Below are 19,423 nucleotides of genomic sequence, written 5' to 3'. Positions count from 1 at the left end.
GGCTGGAAGCTGACATGAGTGAATGTAAAAAATTGTACATACAAAAGGTGGACTACAAACTAGCATGAGTGAATGTAAAACATTGTACATGCAAAAGGTGAACTACAAACTGGCATGAGTGAATGTAAAACATTGTACATGCAAAACGTGGGCTAGAAACTAACATGAGTGAATGTAAAACATTGTACATGCAAAAGGTGGGCTAGAAACTGACATGAGTGAATGTAAAACATTATACATGCAATAGGTGGGCTAGAAACTGACATGAGTGAATGTAAAACAATGTACATGCAAAAGGTGGACTAGAAACTGACATGAGTGAATGTAAAACATTATACATGCAAAAGGTGGACTACAAACTGACATGAGTGAATGTAAAACATTGTACATGGAAACGGTGGACTAGAAACTGACATGAGTGAATTTAAAACATTATACATACAAAAGGTGGGCAAGAAACTGACATGAGTGAATGTAAATCATTGTAAATGCAAACGGTGGACTAGAAACTGACACGAGTGAATGTAAAACATTGTACATGCAAAAGGTGGGCCAGAAACTGTCATGAGGCAATGTAAAATATTGTACATGCATAAGGTGAGCCAGAAACTGACATGAGGCAATGTAAAACATTGTACATGGAAACGGTGGACTAGAAACTGACATGAGTGAATTTAAAACATTGTACATGCAAAAGGTGGACTAGAAACTGACATGAGTAAATGTAAAACATTGTACATGCAAAAGGTTAACTGGAAACTGACATGAGTGAATGTAAAACATTGTACATGCAAAAGGTGGGCTAGAAACTGACATGAGTGAATGTAAAACATTGTACATGCAAAAGGTGGGCTAGAAACTGACATGAGTGAATGTAAATAATTATACATGCAAAAGGTGGACTAGAAACTGACATGAGGCAATGTAAAACATTGTACATGCAAAAGGTGGACTAGAAACTGACATGAGTGAATGTAAAACATTGTACATGCAAAAGGTTAACTGGAAACTGACATGAGTGAATGTAAAACATTGTACATGCAAAAGGTGGACTAGAAACTGACATGAGTGAATGTAAAACATTGTACATGCAAAAGATGAACTGGAAACTGACATGAGTGAATGTAAAACATTGTACATGCAAAAGGTGGGCTAGAAACTGACATGAGTGAATGTAAAACATTGTACATGCAAACGGTGGACTACAAACTAGCATGAGTGAATGTAAAACATTGTACATGCAAAAGGTGAGCTAGAAACTGACATGAGTGAATGTAAAACATTGTACATGCAAAAGGTGGACTACAAACTAGCATGAGTGAATGTAAAACATATATGCAAAAGGTGGGCTAGAAACTGACATGAGTGAATGTAAAACATTGTACATACAAAAGGTGGACTACAAACTGACATGAGTGAATGTAAAACATTGTACATGCAAAAGGTGGACAACAAACTAGCACGAGTGAATGTAAAACATATATGCAAAAGTTGGCCTGGAAGCTGACATGAGTGAATGTAAAAAATTGTACATGCAAAAGGTGGGCTAGAAACTGACACGAGTGAATGTAAAACATTGTACATGCAAAAGGTGAACTGGAAACTGACATGAGTGAATGTAAAACATTGTACATGCAAAAGGTGATCTAGAAACTGACATGAGTGAATGTAAAACATTGTACATGCAAAAGGTGGGCTAGAAACTGACATGAGTGAATGTAAATAATTATACATACAAAAGGTGGACTACAAACTGACATGAGGCAATGTAAAACATTGTACATGCAAAAGGTGGACTAGAAACTAGCATGAGTGAATGTAAAACATATATGCAAAAGGTGGGCTAGAAACTGACATGAGTGAATGTAAAACATTGTACATACAAAAGGTGGACTACAAACTGACATGAGTGAATGTAAAACATTGTACATGCAAAAGGTGGACAACAAACTAGCACGAGTGAATGTAAAACATATATGCAAAAGTTGGCCTGGAAGCTGACATGAGTGAATGTAAAAAATTGTACATGCAAAAGGTGGGCTAGAAACTGACACGAGTGAATGTAAAACATTGTACATGCAAAAGGTGAACTGGAAACTGACATGAGTGAATGTAAAACATTGTACATGCAAAAGGTGATCTAGAAACTGACATGAGTGAATGTAAAACATTGTACATGCAAAAGGTGGGCTAGAAACTGACATGAGTGAATGTAAATAATTATACATACAAAAGGTGGACTACAAACTGACATGAGGCAATGTAAAACATTGTACATGCAAAAGGTGGACTAGAAACTGACATGAGTGAATGTAAAACATTGTACATGCAAAAGGTTAACTGGAAACTGATATGAGTGAATGTAAAACATTGTACATGCAAAAGGTGGACTAGAAACTGACATGAGTGAATGTAAAACATTGTACATGCAAAAGGTGAACTGGAAACTGACATGAGTGAATGTAAAACATTGTACATGCAAAAGGTGGGCTAGAAACTGACATGAGTGAATGTAAAACAATGTACATGCAAAAGGTGGGCTAGAAATTAGCATGTACGAATGTAAAACATTGTACATGCAAAAGGTGGGCTACAAACTGGCATGAGTGAATGTAAAACATTGTACATGCAAAAGGTGGACTACAAACTAGCATGAGTGAATGTAAAACATATATGCAAAAGGTGGGCTGGAAGCTGACATGAGTGAATGTAAAAAATTGTACATGCAAAAGGTGATCTAGAAACTGACATGAGTGAATGTAAAACATTGTACATGCAAAAGGTGATCTAGAAACTGACATGAGTGAATGTAAAACATTGTACATGCAAAAGGTGGGCTAGAAACTGACATGAGTGAATGTAAATAATTATACATACAAAAGGTGGACTACAAACTGACATGAGGCAATGTAAAACATTGTACATGCAAAAGGTGGACTAGAAACTGACATGAGTGAATGTAAAACATTGTACATGCAAAAGGTTAACTGGAAACTGATATGAGTGAATGTAAAACATTGTACATGCAAAAGGTGGACTAGAAACTGACATGAGTGAATGTAAAACATTGTACATGCAAAAGGTGAACTGGAAACTGACATGAGTGAATGTAAAACATTGTACATGCAAAAGGTGGGCTAGAAACTGACATGAGTGAATGTAAAACAATGTACATGCAAAAGGTGGGCTAGAAATTAGCATGTACGAATGTAAAACATTGTACATGCAAAAGGTGGGCTACAAACTGGCATGAGTGAATGTAAAACATTGTACATGCAAAAGGTGGACTACAAACTAGCATGAGTGAATGTAAAACATATATGCAAAAGGTGGGCTGGAAGCTGACATGAGTGAATGTAAAAAATTGTACATACAAAAGGTGGACTACAAACTAGCATGAGTGAATGTAAAGCATATATGCAAAAGGTGGGCTGGAAACTGACATGAGTGAATGTAAAACATTGTACATACAAAAGGTGGACTACACACTAGCATGAGTGAATGTAAAACATTGTACATGCAAAAGGTGGACTACAAACTAGCATGAGTGAATGTAAAACAATGTACATACAAAAGGTGGGCTAGAAACTGACATGAGTGAATGTAAAACATTGTACATGCAAAAGGTGGACTACAAACTAGCATGAGTGAATGTAAAACAATGTACATACAAAAGGTGGGCTAGAAACTGACATGAGTGAATGTAAAACATTGTACATGCAAAAGGTGGGCTAGAAACTGACATGAGTGAATGTAAACCATTGTACATGCAAAAGGTGGACTACAAACTAGCATGAGTGAATGTAAAACAATGTACATACAAAAGGTGGGCTAGAAACTGACATGAGTGAATGTAAAACATTGTACATGCAAAAGGTGGGCTAGAAACTGACATGAGTGAATGTAAAACAATGTACATGCAAAAGGTGGACTACAAACTAGCATGAGTGAATGTAAAACATTGTACATGCAAAAGGTGGGCTAGAAACTGACATGAGTGAATGTAAAACATTGTACATGCAAAAGGTGGACTAGAAACTAGCATGAGTGAATGTAAAACATACATGCAAAAGGTGGGCTGGAAACTGACATGAGTGAATGTAAAACATTGTACATGCAAAAGGTGGACTACAAACTAGCATGAGTTAATGTAAACAATACATGCAAAAGGTGGGCTGGAAACTAACATGAGTGAATGTAAAACATTGTACATGCAAAAGGTGGGCTAGAAACTAGCATGAGTGAATGTAAAACAATGTACATACAAAAGGTGGGCTAGAAACTGACATGAGTGAATTTAAAACATTGTACATGCAAAAGGTGGGCTAGAAACTGACATGAGTGAATGTAAATAATTATACATGCAAACGGTGGACTACAAACTAACATGAGGCAATGTAAAATATTGTACATGCAAACGGTGGTCTAGAAACTGACATGAGTGAATGTAAAACATTGTACATGGAAACGGTGGACTAGAAACTGACATGAGTGATTTAAAACATTGTACATGCAAAAGGTGGACTAGAAACTGACATGAGTGAATGTAAAACATTGTACATGGAAAAGGTGAACTGGAAACTGACATGAGTGAATGTAAAACATTGTACATTCAAAAGGTGGGCTAGAAACTGACATGAGTGAATGTAAAACATTGTACATGCAAACGGTGGACTACAAACTAGCATGAGTGAATGTAAAACAATGTACATGCAAAAGGTGCGCTAGAAACTGACATGAGTGAATGTAAAACATTGTACATGCAAAAGGTGGGCTGGAAACTGACATGAGTGAATGTAAAACATTGTACATACAAAAGGTGGACTACAAACTAGCATGAGTGAATGTAAAACATTGTACATGCAAAAGGTGGACTACAAACTAGCACGAGTGAATGTAAAACATATATGCAAAAGTTGGGCTGGAAGCTGACATGAGTGAATGTAAAAAATTGTACATACAAAAGGTGGACTACAAACTAGCATGAGTGAATGTAAAACATTGTACATGCAAAAGGTGGGCTAGAAACTGACACGAGTGAATGTAAAACATTGTACATGCAAAAGGTGAACTGGAAACTGACATGAGTGAATGTAAAACATTGTACATGCAAAAGGTGATCTAGAAACTGACATGAGTGAATGTAAAACATTGTACATGCAAAAGGTGGGCTAGAAACTGACATGAGTGAATGTAAATAATTATACATACAAAAGGTGGACTACAAACTGACATGAGGCAATGTAAAACATTGTACATGCAAAAGGTGGACTAGAAACTGACATGAGTGAATGTAAAACATTGTACATGCAAAAGGTTAACTGGAAACTGATATGAGTGAATGTAAAACATTGTACATGCAAAAGGTGGACTAGAAACTGACATGAGTGAATGTAAAACATTGTACATGCAAAAGGTGAACTGGAAACTGACATGAGTGAATGTAAAACATTGTACATGCAAAAGGTGGGCTAGAAACTGACATGAGTGAATGTAAAACAATGTACATGCAAAAGGTGGGCTAGAAATTAGCATGTACGAATGTAAAACATTGTACATGCAAAAGGTGGGCTACAAACTGGCATGAGTGAATGTAAAACATTGTACATGCAAACGGTGGACTACAAACTAGCATGAGTGAATGTAAAACATATATGCAAAAGGTGGGCTGGAAACTGACATGAGTAAATGTAAAACATTGTACATACAAAAGGTGGACTACAAACTAGCATGAGTGAATGTAAAACATATGTGCAAAAGTTGGGCTGGAAGCTGACATGAGTGAATGTAAAAAATTGTACATACAAAAGGTGGACTACACACTAGCATGAGTGAATGTAAAACATTGTACATGCAAAAGGTGGACTACAAACTAGCATGAGTGAATGTAAAACAATGTACATACAAAAGGTGGGCTAGAAACTGACATGAGTGAATGTAAAACATTGTACATGCAAAAGGTGGACTACAAACTAGCATGAGTGAATGTAAAACAATGTACATACAAAAGGTGGGCTAGAAACTGACATGAGTGAATGTAAAACATTGTACATGCAAAATGTGGACTACAAACTAGCATGAGTGAATGTAAAACAATGTACATACAAAAGGTGGGCTAGAAACTGACGTGAGTGAATGTAAAACATTGTACATGCAAAAGGTGGGCTAGAAACTGACATGAGTGAATGTAAAACAATGTACATGCAAAAGGTGGACTACAAACTAGCATGAGTGAATGTAAAACATTGTACATGCAAAAGGTGGGCTAGAAACTGACATGAGTGAATGTAAAACATTGTACATGCAAAAGGTGGACTAGAAACTAGCATGAGTGAATGTAAAACATACATGCAAAAGGTGGGCTGGAAACTGACATGAGTGAATGTAAAACATTGTACATGCAAAAGGTGGACTACAAACTAGCATGAGTGAAAGTAAACAATACATGCAAAAGGTGGGCTGGAAACTAACATGAGTGAATGTAAAACATTGTACATGCAAAAGGTGGGCTAGAAACTAGCATGAGTGAATGTAAAACAATGTACATACAAAAGGTGGGCTAGAAACTGACATGAGTGAATTTAAAACATTGTACATGCAAAAGGTGGGCTAGAAACTGACATGAGTGAATGTAAATAATTATACATGCAAACGGTGGACTACAAACTAACATGAGGCAATGTAAAATATTGTACATGCAAACGGTGGACTAGAAACTGACATGAGTGAATGTAAAACATTGTACATGGAAACGGTGGACTAGAAACTGACATGAGTGAATTTAAAACATTGTACATGCAAAAGGTGGACTAGAAACTGACATGAGTGAATGTAAAACATTGTACATGGAAAAGGTGAACTGGAAACTGACATGAGTGAATGTAAAACATTGTACATTCAAAAGGTGGGCTAGAAACTGACATGAGTGAATGTAAAACATTGTACATGCAAACGGTGGACTACAAACTAGCATGAGTGAATGTAAAACAATGTACATGCAAAAGGTGCGCTAGAAACTGACATGAGTGAATGTAAAACATTGTACATGCAAAAGGTGGACTACAAACTAGCATGAGTGAATGTAAAACATATATGCAAAAGGTGGGCTGGAAACTGACATGAGTGAATGTAAAACATGGTACATACAAAAGGTGGACTACAAACTAGCATGAGTGAATGTAAAACATATATGCAAAAGGTGGACTACAAAGTAGCATGAGTGAATGTAAAACATTGTACATGCAAAACGTGGGCTAGAAACAAACATGAGTGAATGTAAAACATTGTACATGCAAAAGGTGGACTACAAACTAGCATGAGTGAATGTAAAACAATGTACATAAAAAAAGGTGGGCTAGAAACTGACATGAGTGAATGTAAAACATTGTACATGCAAAAGGTGGGCTAGAAACTGACATGAGTGAATGTAAAACAATGTACATGCAAAAGGTGGACTACAAACTAGCATGAGTGAATGTAAAACATTGTACATGCAAAAGGTGGGCTAGAAACTGACATGAGTGAATGTAAAACATTGTACATGCAAAAGGTGGACTAGAAACTAGCATGAGTGAATGTAAAACATACATGCAAAAGGTGGGCTGGAAACTGACATGAGTGAATGTAAAACATTGTACATGCAAAAGGTGGACTACAAACTAGCATGAGTGAATGTAAACAATACATGCAAAAGGTGGGCTGGAAACTAACATGAGTGAATGTAAAACATTGTACATGCAAAAGGTGGGCTAGAAACTAGCATGAGTGAATGTAAAACAATGTACATACAAAAGGTGGGCTAGAAACTGACATGAGTGAATTTAAAACATTGTACATGCAAAAGGTGGGCTAGAAACTGACATGAGTGAATGTAAATAATTATACATGCAAACGGTGGACTACAAACTAACATGAGGCAATGTAAAATATTGTACATGCAAACGGTGGACTAGAAACTGACATGAGTGAATGTAAAACATTGTACATGGAAACGGTGGACTAGAAACTGACATGAGTGAATTTAAAACATTGTACATGCAAAAGGTGGACTAGAAACTGACATGAGTGAATGTAAAACATTGTACATGGAAAAGGTGAACTGGAAACTGACATGAGTGAATGTAAAACATTGTACATTCAAAAGGTGGGCTAGAAACTGACATGAGTGAATGTAAAACATTGTACATGCAAACGGTGGACTACAAACTAGCATGAGTGAATGTAAAACAATGTACATGCAAAAGGTGCGCTAGAAACTGACATGAGTGAATGTAAAACATTGTACATGCAAAAGGTGGACTACAAACTAGCATGAGTGAATGTAAAACATATATGCAAAAGGTGGGCTGGAAACTGACATGAGTGAATGTAAAACATTGTACATACAAAAGGTGGACTACAAACTAGCATGAGTGAATGTAAAACATATATGCAAAAGGTGGGCTGGAAGCTGACATGAGTGAATGTAAAAAATTGTACATACAAAAGGTGGACTACAAACTAGCATGAGTGAATGTAAAACATTGTACATGCAAAAGGTGGACTACAAAGTAGCATGAGTGAATGTAAAACATTGTACATGCAAAACGTGGGCTAGAAACAAACATGAGTGAATGTATAACATTGTACATGCAAAAGGTGGGCTAGAAACTGACATGAGTGAATGTAAAACATTATACATGCAATAGGTGGGCTAGAAACTGACATGAGTGAATGTAAAACAATGTACATGCAAAAGGTGGACTAGAAACTGACATGAGTGAATGTAAAACATTATACATGCAAAAGGTGGACTACAAACTGACATGAGTGAATGTAAAACATTGTACATGGAAACGGTGGACTAGAAACTGACATGAGTGAATTTAAAACATTATACATGCAAAAGGTGGGCTAGAAACTGACATGAGTGAATGTAAATCATTGTAAATGCAAACGGTGGACTAGAAACTGACACGAGTGAATGTAAAACATTGTACATGGAAAAGGTGAACTGGAAACTGACATGAGTGAATGTAAAACATTGTACATTCAAAAGGTGGGCTAGAAACTGACATGAGTGAATGTAAAACATTGTACATGCAAAAGGTGGGCTAGAAACTGACATGAGTGAATGTAAATAATTATACATGCAAAAGGTGGACTAGAAACTGACATGAGGCAATGTAAAACATTGTACATGCAAAAGGTGGACTAGAAACTGACATGAGTGAATGTAAAACATTGTACATGCAAAAGGTTAACTGGAAACTGACATGAGTGAATGTAAAACATTGTACATGCAAAAGGTGGACTAGAAACTGACATGAGTGAATGTAAAACATTGTACATGCAAAAGGTGAACTGGAAACTGACATGCGTGAATGTAAAACATTGTACATGCAAAAGGTGGGCTAGAAACTGACATGAGTGAATGTAAAACATTGTACATGCAAACGGTGGACTACAAACTAGCATGAGTGAATGTAAAACATTGTACATGCAAAAGGTGGGCTAGAAACTGACATGAGTGAATGTAAAACATTGTACATGCAAAAGGTGGACTACAAACTAGCATGAGTGAATGTAAAACATATATGCAAAAGGTGGGCTGGAAACTGACATGAGTGAATGTAAAACATTGTACATACAAAAGGTGGACTACAAACTGACATGAGTGAATGTAAAACATTGTACATGCAAAAGGTGGACTACAAACTAGCATGAGTGAATGTAAAACATATATGCAAAAGTTGGGCTGGAAGCTGACATGAGTGAATGTAAACAATTGTACATACAAAAGGTGGACTACAAACTAGCATGAGTGAATGTAAAACATTGTACATGCAAAAGGTGGGCTAGAAACTGACACGAGTGAATGTAAAACATTGTACATGCAAAAGGTGAACTGGAAACTGACATGAGTGAATGTAAAACATTGTACATGCAAAAGGTGGGCTAGAAACTGACATGAGTGAATGTAAAACATTGTACATGCAAAAGGTGGGCTAGAAACTGACATGAGTGAATGTAAATAATTATACATACAAAAGGTGGACTACAAACTGACATGAGGCAATGTAAAACATTGTACATGCAAAAGGTGGACTAGAAACTGACATGAGTGAATGTAAAACATTGTACATGCAAAAGGTTAACTGGAAACTGATATGAGTGAATGTAAAACATTGTACATGCAAAAGGTGGACTAGAAACTGACATGAGTGAATGTAAAGCATTGTACATGCAAAAGGTGAACTGGAAACTGACATGAGTGAATGTAAAACATTGTACATGCAAAAGGTGGGCTAGAAACTGACATGAGTGAATGTAAAACAATGTACATGCAAAAGGTGGGCTAGAAATTAGCATGTACGAATGTAAAACATTGTACATGCAAAAGGTGGGCTACAAACTGGCATGAGTGAATGTAAAACATTGTACATGCAAAAGGTGGACTACAAACTAGCATGAGTGAATGTAAAACATATATGCAAAAGGTGGGCTGGAAACTGACATGAGTAAATGTAAAACATTGTACATACAAAAGGTGGACTACAAACTAGCATGAGTGAATGTAAAACATATGTGCAAAAGTTGGGCTGGAAGCTGACATGAGTGAATGTAAAAAATTGTACATACAAAAGGTGGACTACAAACTAGCATGAGTGAATGTAAAGCATATGTGCAAAAGGTGGGCTGGAAACTGACATGAGTGAATGTAAAACATTGTACATACAAAAGGTGGACTACACACTAGTATGAGTGAATGTAAAACATATATGCAAAAGGTGGGCTGGAAACTGACATGAGTGAATGTAAAACATTGTACATGCAAAAGGTGGACTACAAACTAGCATGAGTGAATGTAAAACATATATGCAAAAGTTGGGCTGGAAGCTGACATGAGTGAATGTAAACAATTGTACATACAAAAGGTGGACTACAAACTAGCATGAGTGAATGTAAAACATTGTACATGCAAAAGGTGGGCTAGAAACTGACACGAGTGAATGTAAAACATTGTACATGCAAAAGGTGAACTGGAAACTGACATGAGTGAATGTAAAACATTGTACATGCAAAAGGTGGGCTAGAAACTGACATGAGTGAATGTAAAACATTGTACATGCAAAAGGTGGGCTAGAAACTGACATGAGTGAATGTAAATAATTATACATACAAAAGGTGGACTACAAACTGACATGAGGCAATGTAAAACATTGTACATGCAAAAGGTGGACTAGAAACTGACATGAGTGAATGTAAAACATTGTACATGCAAAAGGTTAACTGGAAACTGATATGAGTGAATGTAAAACATTGTACATGCAAAAGGTGGACTAGAAACTGACATGAGTGAATGTAAAACATTGTACATGCAAAAGGTGAACTGGAAACTGACATGAGTGAATGTAAAACATTGTACATGCAAAAGGTGGGCTAGAAACTGACATGAGTGAATGTAAAACAATGTACATGCAAAAGGTGGGCTAGAAATTAGCATGTACGAATGTAAAACATTGTACATGCAAAAGGTGGGCTACAAACTGGCATGAGTGAATGTAAAACATTGTACATGCAAAAGGTGGACTACAAACTAGCATGAGTGAATGTAAAACATATATGCAAAAGGTGGGCTGGAAACTGACATGAGTAAATGTAAAACATTGTACATACAAAAGGTGGACTACAAACTAGCATGAGTGAATGTAAAACATATGTGCAAAAGTTGGGCTGGAAGCTGACATGAGTGAATGTAAAAAATTGTACATACAAAAGGTGGACTACAAACTAGCATGAGTGAATGTAAAGCATATGTGCAAAAGGTGGGCTGGAAACTGACATGAGTGAATGTAAAACATTGTACATACAAAAGGTGGACTACACACTAGCATGAGTGAATGTAAAACATATATGCAAAAGGTGGGCTGGAAACTGACATGAGTGAATGTAAAACATTGTACATACAAAAGGTGGACTACAAACTAGCATGAGTGAATGTAAAACATATATGCAAAAGGTGGGCTGGAAACTGACATGAGTGAATGTAAAACATTGTACATGCAAAAGGTGGACTACAAACTAGCATCAGTGAATGTAAAACATTGTACATGCAAAAGGTGGGCTAGAAACTGACATGAGTGAATGTAAAACATTATACATGCAATAGGTGGGCTAGAAACTGACATGAGTGATTGTAAAACAATGTACATGCAAAAGGTGGACTAGAAACTGACATGAGTGAATGTAAAACATTATACATGCAAAAGGTGGACTACAAACTGACATGAGTGAATGTAAAACATTGTACATGGAAACGGTGGACTAGAAACTGACATGAGTGAATTTAAAACATTATACATGCAAAAGGTGGGCTAGAAACTGACATGAGTGAATGTAAATCATTGTACATGCAAAAGGTGGACTACAAACTGACCTAAGTGAATGTAAAACATTGTACATGGAAACGGTGGACTAGAAACTGACACGAGTGAATGTAAAACATTGTACATGCAAAAGGTGGGCCAGAAACTGACATGAGGCAATGTAAAACATTATACATGCAAAAGGTGAACTGGAAACTGACACGAGTGAATGTAAAACATTGTACATGCAAAAGGTGAGCCAGAAACTGACATGAGGCAATGTAAAACATTGTACATGCAAAAGGTGAGCCAGAAACTGACATGAATGAATGTAAAACATTGTACATGCAAAAGGTGAACTGGAAACTGACACGAGTGAATGTAAAACATTGTACATGCAAAAGGTGAGCCAGAAACTGACATGAGGCAATGTAAAATATTGTACATGGAAATGGTGGACTAGAAACTTACGTGAGTAAATGTAAACATTGTACATGCAAAAGGTGGACTAATCACTGACATGAGTAAATGTAAAACATTGTACATGCAAAAGGTGGACTACAAACTAACATGAGTGAATGTAAAACATTGTACATGCAAAAGGTGGGCTAGAAACTGACATGAGTGAATGTAAAACAATGTACATGCAAAAGGTGGGCTAGAAACTGACATGAGTGAATGTAAAACATTGTACATGCAAAAGGTGGACTACAAACTAGCATGAGTGAATGTAAAACATTGTACATGCAAAAGGTGAGCCAGAAACTGACATGAGGCAATGTAAAATATTGTACATGGAAACGGTGGACTAGAAACTGACATGAGTAAATGTAAACATTGTACATGCAAAAGGTGGACTAATCACTGACATGAGTAAATGTAAAACATTGTACATGCAAAAGGTGGACTACAAACTAACATGAGTGAATGTAAAACATTGTACATGCAAAAGGTGGGCTAGAAACTGACATGAGTGAATGTAAAACAATGTACATGCAAAAGGTGGGCTAGAAACTGACATGAGTGAATGTAAAACATTGTACATGCAAAAGGTGGACTACAAATTAGCATGAGTGAATGTAAAACATTGTACATGCAAAAGGTGGGCTGGAAACTGACATGATCGAATGTAAATAATTATACATGCAAAAGGGGGACTACAAACTAGCATCAGTGAATGTAAAACATTGTACATGCAAAAGGTGGACTACAAACTAGCATGAGTGAATGTAAAACAATGTACATGCAAAAGGTGGGCTAGAAACTGACATGAGTGAATGTAAAACATTGTACATGCAAAAGGTGGACTACAAACTGACATGAGTGAATGTAAAACATTGTACATGCAAAAGGTGGACTAAAAACTAGCATGAGTGAATGTAAAACAATGTACATGCAAAAGGTGGGCTGGAAACTGACATGAGTGAATGTAAAAGATTGTACATGCAAAAGCTGGACTACAAACTAGCATGAGTGAATGTAAACAATACATGCAAAAGGTGGGCTGGAAACTGACATGAGTGAATGCAAAACATTGTACATGCAAAAGGTGGGCTTGAAACTAACATGAGTGAATGTAAAACATTGTACATGCAAAAGGTGGGCTAGAAACTAACATGAGTGAATGTAAATAATTGTACATACAAACGGTGGGCTAGAAACTGACATGAGTGAATGTAAAACATTGTACATGCAAAAGGTGGGCTAGAAACTGACATGAGTGAATGTAAAACAATGTACATGCAAAAGGTGGACTACAAACTGACATGAGTGAATGCAAAATATTGTACATGCAAAAGGTGGGCTAGAAACTAACATGAGTGAATGTAAAACATTGTACATGCAAAAGGTGGGCTAGAAACTAACATGAGTGAATGTAAATAATTGTACATGCAAAAGGTGGACTACAAACTGACATGAGGCAATGTAAAATATTGTACATGCAAACGGTGGACTAGAAACTGACATGAGTGAATGTAAAACATTGTACATGGAAATGGTGGACTAGAAACTGACATGAGTGAATGTAAAACATTGTACATGCAAAAGGTGGACTAGAAACTAGCATGAGTGAATGTAAAACATTGTACATGCAAAAGGTGGGCTAGAAACTGACATGAGTGAATGTAAAACATTGTACATGCAAAAGGTGGGCTAGAAACTGACATGAGTGAATGTAAAACAATGTACATGCAAAAGGTGGGCTAGAAATTAGCATGTACGAATGTAAAACATTGTACATGCAAAAGGTGGGCTACAAACTGGCATGAGTGAATGTAAAACATTGTACATGCAAAAGGTGAACTACAAACTAGCATGAGTGAATGTAAAACATATATGCAAAAGGTGGGCTGGAAACTGACATGAGTAAATGTAAAACATTGTACATACAAAAGGTGGACTACAAACTAGCATGAGTGAATGTAAAACATATGTGCAAAAGTTGGGCTGGAAGCTGACATGAGTGAATGTAAAAAATTGTACATACAAAAGGTGGACTACAAACTAGCATGAGTGAATGTAAAGCATATGTGCAAAAGGTGGGCTGGAAACTGACATGAGTGAATGTAAAACATTGTACATACAAAAGGTGGACTACACACTAGCATGAGTGAATGTAAAACATATATGCAAAAGGTGGGCTGGAAACTGACATGAGTGAATGTAAAACATTGTACATACAAAAGGTGGACTACAAACTAGCATGAGTGAATGTAAAACATATATGCAAAAGGTGGGCTGGAAACTGACATGAGTGAATGTAAAACATTGTACATGCAAAAGGTGGACTACAAACTAGCATCAGTGAATGTAAAACATTGTACATGCAAAAGGTGGGCTAGAAACTGACATGAGTGAATGTAAAACATTATACATGCAATAGGTGGGCTAGAAACTGACATGAGTGATTGTAAAACAATGTACATTCAAAAGGTGGACTAGAAACTGACATGAGTGAATGTAAAACATTATACATGCAAAAGGTGGACTACAAACTGACATGAGTGAATGTAAAACATTGTACATGGAAACGGTGGACTAGAAACTGACATGAGTGAATTTAAAACATTATACATGCAAAAGGTGGGCTAGAAACTGACATGAGTGAATGTAAATCATTGTACATGCAAAAGGTGGACTACAAACTGACCTAAGTGAATGTAAAACATTGTACATGGAAACGGTGGACTAGAAACTGACACGAGTGAATGTAAAACATTGTACATGCAAAAGGTGGGCCAGAAACTGACATGAGGCAATGTAAAACATTATACATGCAAAAGGTGAACTGGAAACTGACACGAGTGAATGTAAAACATTGTACATGCAAAAGGTGAGCCAGAAACTGACATGAGGCAATGTAAAACATTGTACATGCAAAAGGTGAGCCAGAAACTGACATGAATGAATGTAAAACATTGTACATGCAAAAGGTGAACTGGAAACTGACACGAGTGAATGTAAAACATTGTACATGCAAAAGGTGAGCCAGAAACTGACATGAGGCAATGTAAAATATTGTACATGGAAACGGTGGACTAGAAACTTACGTGAGTAAATGTAAACATTGTACATGCAAAAGGTGGACTAATCACTGACATGAGTAAATGTAAAACATTGTACATGCAAAAGGTGGACTACAAACTAACATGAGTGAATGTAAAACATTGTACATGCAAAAGGTGGGCTAGAAACTGACATGAGTGAATGTAAAACAATGTACATGCAAAAGGTGGGCTAGAAACTGACATGAGTGAATGTAAAACATTGTACATGCAAAAGGTGGACTACAAACTAGCATGAGTGAATGTAAAACATTGTACATGCAAAAGGTGAGCCAGAAACTGACATGAGGCAATGTAAAATATTGTACATGGAAACGGTGGACTAGAAACTGACATGAGTAAATGTAAACATTGTACATGCAAAAGGTGGACTAATCACTGACATGAGTAAATGTAAAACATTGTACATGCAAAAGGTGGACTACAAACTAACATGAGTGAATGTAAAACATTGTACATGCAAAAGGTGGGCTAGAAACTGACATGAGTGAATGTAAAACAATGTACATGCAAAAGGTGGGCTAGAAACTGACATGAGTGAATGTAAAACATTGTACATGCAAAAGGTGGACTACAAATTAGCATGAGTGAATGTAAAACATTGTACATGCAAAAGGTGGGCTGGAAACTGACATGATCGAATGTAAATAATTATACATGCAAAAGGGGGACTACAAACTAGCATCAGTGAATGTAAAACATTGTACATGCAAAAGGTGGACTACAAACTAGCATGAGTGAATGTAAAACAATGTACATGCAAAAGGTGGGCTAGAAACTGACATGAGTGAATGTAAAACATTGTACATGCAAAAGGTGGACTACAAACTGACATGAGTGAATGTAAAACATTGTACATGCAAAAGGTGGACTAAAAACTAGCATGAGTGAATGTAAAACAATGTACATGCAAAAGGTGGGCTAGAAACTGACATGAGTGAATGTAAAACATTGTACATGCAAAAGGTGGACTACAAACTGACATGAGTGAATGTAAAACATTGTACATGCAAAAGGTGGACTACAAACTAGCATGAGTGAATGTAAAACAATGTACATACAAAAGGTGGGCTAGAAACTGACATGAGTGAATGTAAAACATTGTACATGCAAAAGGTGGGCTAGAAACTGACATGAGTGAATGTAAAACAATGTACATGCAAAAGGTGGACTACAAACTAGCATGAGTGAATGTAAAACATTTTACATGCAAAAGGTGGGCTAGAAACTGACATGAGTGAATGTAAAACATTGTACATGCAAAAGGTGGACTAGAAACTAGCATGAGTGAATGTAAAACATACATGCAAAAGGTGGGCTGGAAACTGACATGAGTGAATGTAAAAGATTGTACATGCAAAAGCTGGACTACAAACTAGCATGAGTGAATGTAAACAATACATGCAAAAGGTGGGCTGGAAACTGACATGAGTGAATGCAAAACATTGTACATGCAAAAGGTGGGCTTGAAACTAACATGAGTGAATGTAAAACATTGTACATGCAAAAGGTGGGCTAGAAACTAACATGAGTGAATGTAAATAATTGTACATACAAACGGTGGGCTAGAAACTGACATGAGTGAATGTAAAACATTGTACATGCAAAAGGTGGGCTAGAAACTGACATGAGTGAATGTAAAACAATGTACATGCAAAAGGTGGACTACAAACTGACATGAGTGAATGCAAAATATTGTACATGCAAAAGGTGGGCTAGAAACTAACATGAGTGAATGTAAAACATTGTACATGCAAAAGGTGGGCTAGAAACTAACATGAGTGAATGTAAATAATTGTACATGCAAAAGGTGGACTACAAACTGACATGAGGCAATGTAAAATATTGTACATGCAAACGGTGGACTAGAAACTGACATGAGTGAATGTAAAACATTGTACATGGAAATGGTGGACTAGAAACTGACATGAGTGAATGTAAAACATTGTACATGCAAAAGGTGGACTAGAAACTAGCATGAGTGAATGTAAAACATTGTACATGCAAAAGGTGGGCTAGAAACTGACATGAGTGAATGTAAAACATTGTACATGCAAAAGGTGGACTACAAACTGACATGAGGCAATGTAAAATATTGTACATGCAAACGGTGGACTAGAAACTGACATGAGTGAATGTAAAACATTGTACATGCAAAAGGTGGACTACAAACTGACATGAGTGAATGTAAAACATTGTACATTCAAAAGGTAGACTACAAACTAGCATGAGTGAATGTAAAACAATGTACATGCAAAAGGTCGGCTAGAAACTGACATGAGTGAATGTAAAACATTGTACATGCAAAAGGTGGACTACAAACTGACATGAGTGAATGTAAAACATTGTACATGCAAAAGGTGGACTACAAACTAGCATGAGTGAATGTAAAACAATGTACATACAAAAGGTGGGCTAGAAACTGACATGAGTGAATGTAAAACATTGTACATGCAAAAGGTGGGCTAGAAACTGACATGAGTGAATGTAAAACAATGTACATGCAAAAGGTGGACTACAAACTAGCATGAGTGAATGTAAAACATTGTACATGCAAAAGGTGGGCTAGAAACTGACATGAGTGAATGTAAAACATTGTACATGCAAAAGGTGGACTAGAAACTAGCATGAGTGAATGTAAAACATACATGCAAAAGGTGGGCTGGAAACTGACATGAGTGAATGTAAAAGATTGTACATGCAAAAGCTGGACTACAAACTAGCATGAGTGAATGTAAACAATACATGCAAAAGGTGGGCTGGAAACTGACATGAGTGAATGCAAAACATTGTACATGCAAAAGGTGGGCTTGAAACTAACATGAGTGAATGTAAAACATTGTACATACAAACGGTGGGCTAGAAACTGACATGAGTGAATGTAAAACATTGTACATGCAAAAGGTGGGCTAGAAACTGACATGAGTGAATGTAAAACAATGTACATGCAAAAGGTGGACTACAAACTGACATGAGTGAATGCAAAACATTGTACATGCAAAAGGTGGGCTAGAAACTAACATGAGTGAATGTAAAACATTGTACATGCAAAAGGTGGGCTAGAAACTAACATGAGTGAATGTAAATAATTGTACATGCAAAAGGTGGACTACAAACTGACATGAGGCAATGTAAAATATTGTACATGCAAACGGTGGACTAGAAACTGACATGAGTGAATGTAAAACATTGTACATGGAAATGGTGGACTAGAAACTGACATGAGTGAATGTAAAACATTGTACATGCAAAAGGTGGACTAGAAACTAGCATGAGTGAATGTAAAACATTGTACATGCAAAAGGTGGGCTAGAAACTGACATGAGTGAATGTAAAACATTGTACATGCAAAAGGTGGACTACAAACTGACATGAGGCAATGTAAAATATTGTACATGCAAACGGTGGACTAGAAACTGACATGAGTGAATGTAAAACATTGTACATGCAAAAGGTGGACTACAAACTGACATGAGTGAATGTAAAACATTGTACATGCAAAAGGTGGAC

Source organism: Saccoglossus kowalevskii, chromosome 2, assembly GCF_978046115.1.
Source record: "Saccoglossus kowalevskii chromosome 2, keSacKowa6.1, whole genome shotgun sequence".
Classification (NCBI taxonomy): domain Eukaryota; kingdom Metazoa; phylum Hemichordata; class Enteropneusta; family Harrimaniidae; genus Saccoglossus; species Saccoglossus kowalevskii.
The sequence above is the reverse complement of the archived record's forward strand: the minus strand, read 5'-3'. Positions refer to the sequence as shown.